Raw genomic sequence first — 9,476 nt, 5'->3', positions numbered from 1 at the left:
CTTTTTCATTGTAATTTCCATGCTAGTTTATTTTCCTTTTTTCACTTTCTTCTTCTGTGTTTGAAAACCTTAAGAAAAACACACACAAAATTAGTTGTAGCTTTTAGCTAGTTTACTTTCCATGCTTGTAGTAGTAATAATTAAAAGAAAACCTAAAAAGATTTCTCGTTCTTCTTTTGCTTGTTGGGAGCTTTCCCGTGTAAATAGTTTTATTTATTTTCTTTGGGGGTCTAGAGGAGAAGACCATAATGAAAATGTTGAAATGGCTCTTATATGCATTATTGTTGATTTAACCAAGAGCCTATATTATCTTGTCTTCTCCTGTGTATTAAGATGCTTGCAGATTCCAGCTTAGTCCAATGCACGTGCACTATTATTATTATTCACACCATTCGGTCGTGCAAGTGAAAGGCAATAATGACGATATATGATGGACTGATTGAGATGAGAGAAGCTGGTATGAACTCGACCTCACTTGTTTTTGTAAATATGATTAGTTCATCGTTCCTGATTCAGCCTATTATGAATGAAACATGTTTGCAATGACAATTAGAGATTATAGTTACTTATTCCATGATTAATTAGCTAGGAGTTTATAATGGTTTACCTTGCGTGCCAACATGCTATTAAAATGGTTGTGATGTGGTATGATAGGGTGGTATCCTCCTGTGAACGATTCGAGTGACTTGACTCGGCACATGTTCACGCATGTAGTTGAAATAAAATCAACATAGCCTTCACGATATTTATGTTCATGGTGGATTATATCCTACTCATGCTTGCACTCAATGTTAATTAGTTTTAATGCATGTTCATGACCGTTGTCGCTCTCTAGTTGGTCGCTTCCCAGTCTTTTTCTAGCTTCACTTGTACTAAGCGGGAATACTGCTTGTGCATCCACTTCCATAAACCCCAAAGTTATTCCATATGAGTCCACCATACCTTCCTATATGCGGTATCTACCTGCCGTTCCAACTAAATTTATATGTGCCAAACTCTAAACCTTCAAATGAAATTTTGTTTTGTATGCTCGAATAGCTCATGTATCAACTAGGGTTGTCTGTATCTCCCATGCTAGGCGGGTTATTCTCAAGAGGAGTGGACTCCGCTCCTCACTCACGAGAAAATGGTTGGTCACCGGGATGCCCAGTCCCATGCTCAAATCAAAATAATTGCAAACAAAACTCCCCATGACTGTTGTTAGTTGGAGGCACCCGTTGTTTCAGGCCAGCCATGGATTGATGCTTGTTGGTGGTGGGGGAATATAAACTTTACCATTCTGTTTGGGAACCGCCTATAATGTGTGTAGCATGTAAGATATCGAGATCTCTCGGTTGTTATGTTGACAATGAAAGTATGCCACCCAAAATATTATTTATCTCTGCTTCAAAATCGAACTCTGGCACCTCTACAAATCCCTACTTCCCACTGCGAAGGGCCTATCTATTTACTTTTATGTTGAGTCATCCTCCTCTTATAAAAAACAACCAGTTGGAGAGCACCGTTGTCATTTGCATCTATTACTATTAATTTATATTGAGTATAACTGGATCTCTTTTACCATGAATTACAATGTTTAGTCAGTCCTTGATCTTCAGAGGCGCTCTGCATTTATGTTTTGCAGTCTCAGAAAGGGATAGCGAGATACCATCTTGTTATATCATATTATGATCTTTCGAGAAAGTGTTGTCATCCGAGATTTATTATTATTGCTCGCTAGCTGATTATGCCATTGATATGAGTAAATATGAGACCTAAGTGTTATTGTGAATATGGTTAGTTTTTAATATTTGCTGAAAACTTGAATGTTGGCTTTACATATTTGCAACAACAAGAGCAAACAGAGTTTGTAAAAGTTTTTCTTTATCACTTTCAGTTTATCAACTGAATTTCTTGAGGACAAGCAAAGGTTTAAGCTTGGGGGAGTTGATACGTCTCCATCGTATCTACTTTTCCACACACTTTTGCCCTTGTTTTGGACTCTAACTTGCATGATTTGAATGGAACTAACCCGGACTGACGCTGTTTTCAGCAGAATTGCCATGGTGTTATTTTTGTGCAAAAATAAAAGTTCTCGGAATGACCTGAGACTTCACGGAGAATACTTTTGGAATTAATAAAAATACTGGCGAAAGAATCAAGGCCAGGGGGCCCACACCCTGTCCACGAGGGTGGGGGCGCGCCCCCTGCCTCGTGGGCCCCCTGGTGCTCCACCGACCTCAAATCCACCTCTATATATTCACGTTCGGGGAGAAAAAAACCAGGGAGAAGGATTCATCGCGTTTTACGATACGGAGCCGCCGCCAAGCCCTAATCTCTCTTGGGAGGGATGAACTGGAGTCCGTTCGAGGCTCCGGAGAGGGGAATCCGTCGCCGTCGTCATCATCAACCTTCCTCCATCACCAATTTCATGATTCTCACCGCCGTGCGTGAGGAATTCCATCGTAGGCTTGCTAGACGGTGATGGGTTGGAGGAGATTTACCATGTAATCGAGTTAGTTTTGTTAGGGTTTGATCCCTAGTATCCACTATGTTCTGAGATTGATGTTGCTATGACTTTGTTATGCTTAATGCTTGTCACTAGGGCCCGAGTGCCATGATTTCAGATCTGAACCTATTATATTTTCATGAATATATGTGAGTTCTTGATCCTATCTTGCAAGTCTATAGTCACCTATTATGTGTTATGATCCGTTAACCCCGAAGTGACAATAATCGCGATACTTACCGGTGATGACCATAGTTTGAGGAGTTCGTGTATTCACTAAGTGTTAATGCTTTGGTTCGGTACTCTATTAAAAGGAGGCCTTAATATCCCTTAGTTTCCAATAGGACCCCACTGCCACGGGAGGGTAGGACAAAAGATGTCATGCAAGTTCTTTTCCATAAGCACGTATGACTATATTCGGAATACATGCCTACATTACATTGATGAATTGGAGCTAGTTCTGTGTCACCCTATGTTATAACTATTGCATGAGGAATCGCATCCGACATAATTCTCCATCACCGATCCAATGCCTACGAGCTTTTCACATATTGTTCTCCGCTTAGTTACTTTTCCGTTGCCACTGTTACAATTACTACAAAGCTACTACTGTTACTTTTATCACCGTTACCGTTACTTCCATACTACTTTGCTGCAGATACTAAGTTATCTAGGTGTGGTTGAATTGACAACTCAACTGCTAACACTTAAGAATATTCTTTGGCTCCCCTTGTGTCGAATCAATAAATTTGGGTTGAATACTCTACCCTCAAAAACTGTTGTGATCCCCTATACTTGTGGGTTATCAAGAAGAAATCGGAGAAGGGGGGAACCAGCCCTGCGACAACACTGCTCATGAAGAAGGGATAGAAGGTGCTCCCTGAATCCTCCGGCTCAGCGGAGGCGGCCCGGAGCGTGGTCTTTCCCTTCTCGTTGCTGCCCTCCGCTGTCATCAGGAGCACGGCGGCGAGGTTCTTCTCCGAGACGCTGGGCGCGCTCAGGGCGGGCTCGTACCAGATGGGCGGAGAGGTGGCCTTTGCCTTGCCGAACGCCTTCGATTGCAGACTCGAAGGTGAACTGGCGTGGATCTGGAGTCTTTGGGAGAGGGGAGCAAGAAAGGGGGTCTGGAGCAAGACGAAGGCAAGCAATGAAGGCATTGCAGCGCACGCCAGCCTTTTTGTCAGTCAGGCGGTTGCTGAGGCAGCGTGAGGAAGCGGAGACGCCCACGTCCTGCCAATCACCACATTCCAATCAAGGCCGCAGGCTATTGGGGCCCGCGGCGCTCCGCACTTGACCCTTGGCTTCGCCTCGAAGCCAAGTCCAAGCGCGCCTTGGGCCCGGCGGCTACTGTCGGCGTCCTGGGAATGGGGGTACCCAGACTTACCTGCCTGCGGCCAAGGGCATGGCTCATCCAGCGGCCTGGTACGGCCCGTCTTCATCAACAACCACTCAAGACCCTGGCGAGGGGCCAAGCCTCGCGAGGCGGACGACGCAAGACCTCCTCAGGGGCAGCCTCCCTAGGCTGGCTCCCGAGGAGCGGAGATATCTATGCAAGGGGCACCTCGCGAGGTGCACGTGACGTGAGCCATGACGACCAAGGCCAGGCGGGCGGCAGCGGGCGCAGAGCACCTATTGCCTCTTTGGTGCAAAAGGGGGCAAGCGCAGGCGAGGAGTCCCGAGGCATCAGGCAAAGGTTTCCATGTTGGTGCAACGAGATCAAGACTAGCAGGACGGTAGGACGGAGGTCACCACGGAGCCCACGGTGGCGTCACCACCAGAGCCTTTCGCAGGCGAAGACCACCTTTTGTCAGGATAACTTGTCCTAGTTGTCCCCCTTCAAATTGGCCGTTGTGGGATCCCTTCCTGCCTAATATTTGGGAAGAGGACCCGGGCATCTATAAATAGGACTAGCCACCACCATAGGAGGCATCTCATCTTGGACTGGATCCATTCCACCAAGGCCACCACACAAGCTCACCGAGCTCAAGAATACCTCTCCTCAAGAGGCTGTTCATCCCTTGTACTGTTCACCATCTGCCTACAAGGCAATCCACCACACCACACTGGAGTAGGGTATTGCACCACAACGGGGGCCCGAACCAGTATAAACCCTCGTGTCTCTTGTTCTTTGGGTTCGGCGAGTTAGGCCTTGAGATCGTTGCGAGAGCGAGCTAAAGAGAGAGAGAGAGAGAGAGAGAGAGAGAGAGAGAGAGAGAGAGAGAGAGAGAGAGAGAGATCTTCGTGCGCACCCCAGTGTTCGAACCTCAAGGGTTTGCCGGAACCCGGAATCCGACAATTGGGTTTTCGAACTTGGAGTGTCTCTTCCATGTGATGTCCTTTTTGAGTCTCCATCCCAAGCCTATCTCTATGCTTTAACCACCCTAGTCGTGCATAAGCCATTTTTCTTGTTTTGGGTTGTTCTGTCTCCCTGCCGGCGGTACTACCACTGTGAGGGAGCGGTACTACCGCTCTGTCCAGCGGTACTACCGCTCGAGCGGTACTACTGGGCCTCCTGCCTGGCTGTAGTATCGGGGCGGTACTACCGCTACCCCTGGTGGTACTACCGCTTAGCGGGATGCTGTGGGGGAAAGTATCGGGCAGGGGGAGTTCTAACTCCCCCATACCCTTTCACTCTCCCTCCCCATGTCTCTCTGAAAGTGCAACTATCCCTGGGTGGTTTTGGTAATTCCTAACAACCTATAGCTCATTGAACTAATGCTCTTTCAAGGTGATCATTTCAGAAAGTTCAATGATTGGCATGGCATGGACTAGGAATGTGGACCCCTCAAAATGCTAAGGACACATATTTGCTCAAGCTCAAGACTCTACCTTTTCATTTTAGTGACCCAAGATCACATTGAGTCCATAGGAAAAGCCAATACTATTAAAAGGGGATGAGGTGTTGCTTAATGGCTTGCTTGCTCAAAATGCTTAGTGATATTCTCCAAAACCCCTCAACCACTTTCTCATATCCACATATGTCCCATACCAAAAATCAAACTCGGCCCCACCGATTTGATCTATCCGGCGCCACCGAGTTCATTTGACATAGCCACTGCCAGAAACCCTAATCAATTCGGTCTCACTGATAGGGATCTCGGTCTCACCGAGATGGGATTGCAAACTCTCTGTTTCCCTTTGTAACATTTCATTCTAACCGAGATGAGCGATCGGTCCCACCGAGTTCGCAATGCAAACTCTCTGTTTCCTTTTCATAACGTTTTGGTCTCACCGAAATGAGCGATCGGTCCTACCGAGTTTGCCTGACCAACTCTCTGTTTGCCTATTACAGAAATCGATCCAACCGAGTTTGTGTGATCGATCTCATCGAGATTACGTTATGCCCTAACCCTAATGAAATCGGTCCCATCGAGTTGACATGTCGGTCCCACCGAAAACCCTAACGTTCACATTTTGAACTGAATCGGTCTGACCGAGTTTCATGATTCGGTCCCACCGAGTTTGGTAAATTGTGTGTAACAGTTAGATTTTGTGTCGAGGCTATATATGCCCCTCCACCCACTCTTCGTTCATGGAGAGAGCTATCAGAACGTGCCTACACTTCTACCATTCATTTTCTGAGAGAGAACCACCTACTCATGTGTTGAGACCAAGATATTCCAATCCAACCACAAGAATCTTGATCTCTAGCCTTCCCCAAGTTGCTTTCCACTCAAATCATCTTTCCACCAAATCCAAATCTGTGAGAGAGATTGGCGTGTTGGGGAGACTATCATTTGAAGCACAAGAGCAAGGAGTTAATCATCAACACACTATCTGGAGAGTGGTGTCTCCTAGATTGGTTAGGTGTCACTTGGGAGCCTCCGTCAAGATTGTGGAGTTGAACCAAGGAGTTTGTACGGGCAAGGAGATCGCCTACTTCGTGAAGATCTACCCTAGTGAGGCAAGTCCTTCATGGGCGATGGCCATGGTGGGATAGACAAGGTTACTTCTTAGTGGACCCTTCGTGGGTGGAGCCCTCCGTGGACTCGCAGAGCCGTTACCCTTCCTGGGTTGAAGTCTCCATCAACGTGGATGTACGATAGCACCACCTATCAGAACCACGGGAAAAATCTTTGTGTCTACATTGCGTTTGCTCCCTCCTAATTCCTCCCCTTTACCTTCATATGCAATAATTTACACTCCGCTGCTATACTTTTAGAATTGCATGTGTAGGTTGATTGCTTGACTTGTGTTATCTTGCTAACATCTGCCAAGACTTAAAATTGGGAAAAGGCTAGATTTTTATTTGGTCAAGTCTAATCACCCCCCTCTAGACATACTTTCGATCCTACAAGTGGTATCAGAGCTTTGGTCTCCATTTGTCTTGATTTCCATAGCTTTGGTGATCATAGCCTTGGTTTCACAACCTAGGAGACTATGGCGTCTAGCAAGGGAAATTACCACCGTAGAGGTCCTTACTTTGATGGTACTAATTTTGCTAGTTGGAAGCATAAGATGAAAATGCATATTATTGGACATAACCTGCCGTTTGGACTATTGTGTGTATTGGCTTGCAAGGTGAATTCTCTGATGGGAGAGAACTGAACCGTGAAGCTACCGCGGAAAAGTTGAAGATGCCGAAATACAATGCTCAAGCTTGCGATATCCTCTTCAACGGATTGTGCCCCGAAGAATTCAACAAAATCAGCCGTCTTGAGATTGCAAAGGAAATTTGGGGTACTTTGATTGATATGCATGAAGGTACCAACTCCGTCAAGGAATCCAAATTGGATGTGCTTCAAAGTCATCTTGACAAGTTCAAAATGAAGGATGGTGAAGGTGTCGCTGAAATGTACTCTAGGCTTGCTCTCATCACAAATGAGATTGCCGGCTTAGGAAGTGAAGAGATGATCGATAGATTCATCATCAAGAAGATCCTAAGAGCCTTGGATGGAAAATATGATACCGTGTGCACATTAATCCAAATGATGCCCAACTATAAAGATCTCAAGCCAACGGAAGTCATTGGTAGAATTGTTGCTCATGAGATGTCACTCAAGGATAAAGAAGAGCTTCACAACAAGTCAAGTGGTGCTTACAAAGCCTCATGTGATGCTCCTACATCATCAAGTGAGAAACAAGCCTTCAATGAGGAATTGAGCCTAATGGTGAAGAACTTCAACAAGTTCTACAAGAGTAGAAGCAAAGAAAGAAGTTCCAAGTCAAGGTCCTACAATGACAAAAGATCTTCTAGTCGTGAGCGTAATTGCTACAATTGTGGAAGACCCAGACACTACTCAAATGAGTGTACGACTCCCTACAAAAGAACAGAATATTCACCCAAAAGGAGAAGTAGAAGAGAAGAATCATCTCCAAGAGAGAGAAGGAGTAGAGATGATCATTATGAACGAAGAACCTCTCGCATAAGCAAGGATTCAGAAAGGAAGGACAAGTCATCAAGGAGCTACACAAAACGAAGACATCAAGCTCACGTTGGTGAATGGGTATCCAGCTCCGACTCTCACTCCGACTCCGAATATACTCAAGATGAAGGTGTTGCCGGTCTAGCACTTGTGTCGACTAACTCCTACGACATATTTGACTCACCAAATGAAGGAATTTGAAGATGCTTCATGGCTAAAGTCACAAAGGTATCACACCCCGAGTATGTTGATTTCAATAGTGATGAAGATGATTTGCTAGGTGATGATGATTTACGTATTGACAACTCTAGTGATGAAAACTATGATGAAATTGCTATTAATCATGCTAATCAAGATAAAACGAATGACGATGATAAGAAGGAGATTGAGCGTCTAACTAAAGAACTAAACACTCTTAAGTTAGCTCATGAAACTACCTTGGAAGATCATCGAGAGCTTTTAAAGACTCATGAGAAGCTACGCTTTGAAAAACTCAACCTTGAGCAAGAGCAAGGGTTCTTAAAAGCAATCAATGATGATCTTCGCAAGAAAAAATCTTCTTACATTGCCAAGCGTTTACTCTTGTCTACTTACATGCCACAAGTAAAATCTAGCAACAAGAGTAAGAAAGATTCTTCTTCTAGTAGTAACAATAATCATGTTAAATCCAATGTTGTTGCTTCTAGTAGTTCTCTTGATTCCACTAATGATTCTCTTACCCAAGTTACACTTGAGCAAGAAAATAGCTTATTGAAGGGAATTATAGAGAAAGGTGTTTACAAGAGCCTTGCCGGAAGTAAGCAATTTGAGGAAATTGTACGCAAGCAAGGAAGGCACCGGAAGAATCAAGGTGTTGGTTTTGAACGAAAGTTCAATGCCAATGGAGTTGAGTGGGAAGAAGATCAATACCCCAAGACGAAGTTTGTTCCTCAACAAGAGAAGTATGATCCTACTTCTTTCAAGGGGACACAAGCTCAAGATGATCTTCCACCACAAGACCACAAGCAAAAAGGCAAGGACAAGCTTCAAGAGGAGATTGATGCATTTGAAGAAGCTCCCAAGGCCTTGGTCAAGTGGGTTCCCAAGACTACATCAAGTTCTACCTCATCAAGTACGACTACAACTCTGAGGATTCCCATCAAGTTGATGTGGATCCTGAAGAAGAAGAACTAGAGAGTTCTTGAGGGTAACTCCGCCAACATATTTCACTCATATCATTTTGGCAAGGACAAGTGCAAACAACTTCCACATCTTGCACTAGTTCAAGGAGTCACAAACCCTCTTGTTGGTAAGACAAGGGACAAGGTAACCTAATGCTTTCATGGACATCATCTTGTGTGAACTTCACTCTATGTCTATGGATATCCTTGTTTGTTCCTTGTGGGACTAACCCGTGTAGGTATTGAAAGTGCAACTCACTCCAATGGATAGCTCCGAATGATCTACATCAACATTGAGCATCCACATATTCAACATCTACGTGAAGTCATCATCGACAAAACCCAAGGTTAGTTCATCCCTCTTTGGGGGGATATCACATCTAGGGGGAGCTTTACTCTAAATATTGAGCTAAAACAACTCTAAAGGTGTGAACACAACAATGCTTTATGTAAAAGTGGTAA

This window comes from Triticum aestivum, chromosome 4D (assembly GCF_018294505.1).
Source record: "Triticum aestivum cultivar Chinese Spring chromosome 4D, IWGSC CS RefSeq v2.1, whole genome shotgun sequence".
In the NCBI taxonomy this organism is placed as follows: Eukaryota; Viridiplantae; Streptophyta; class Magnoliopsida; order Poales; family Poaceae; genus Triticum; species Triticum aestivum.
Note: the sequence above shows the minus strand (reverse complement) of the source record.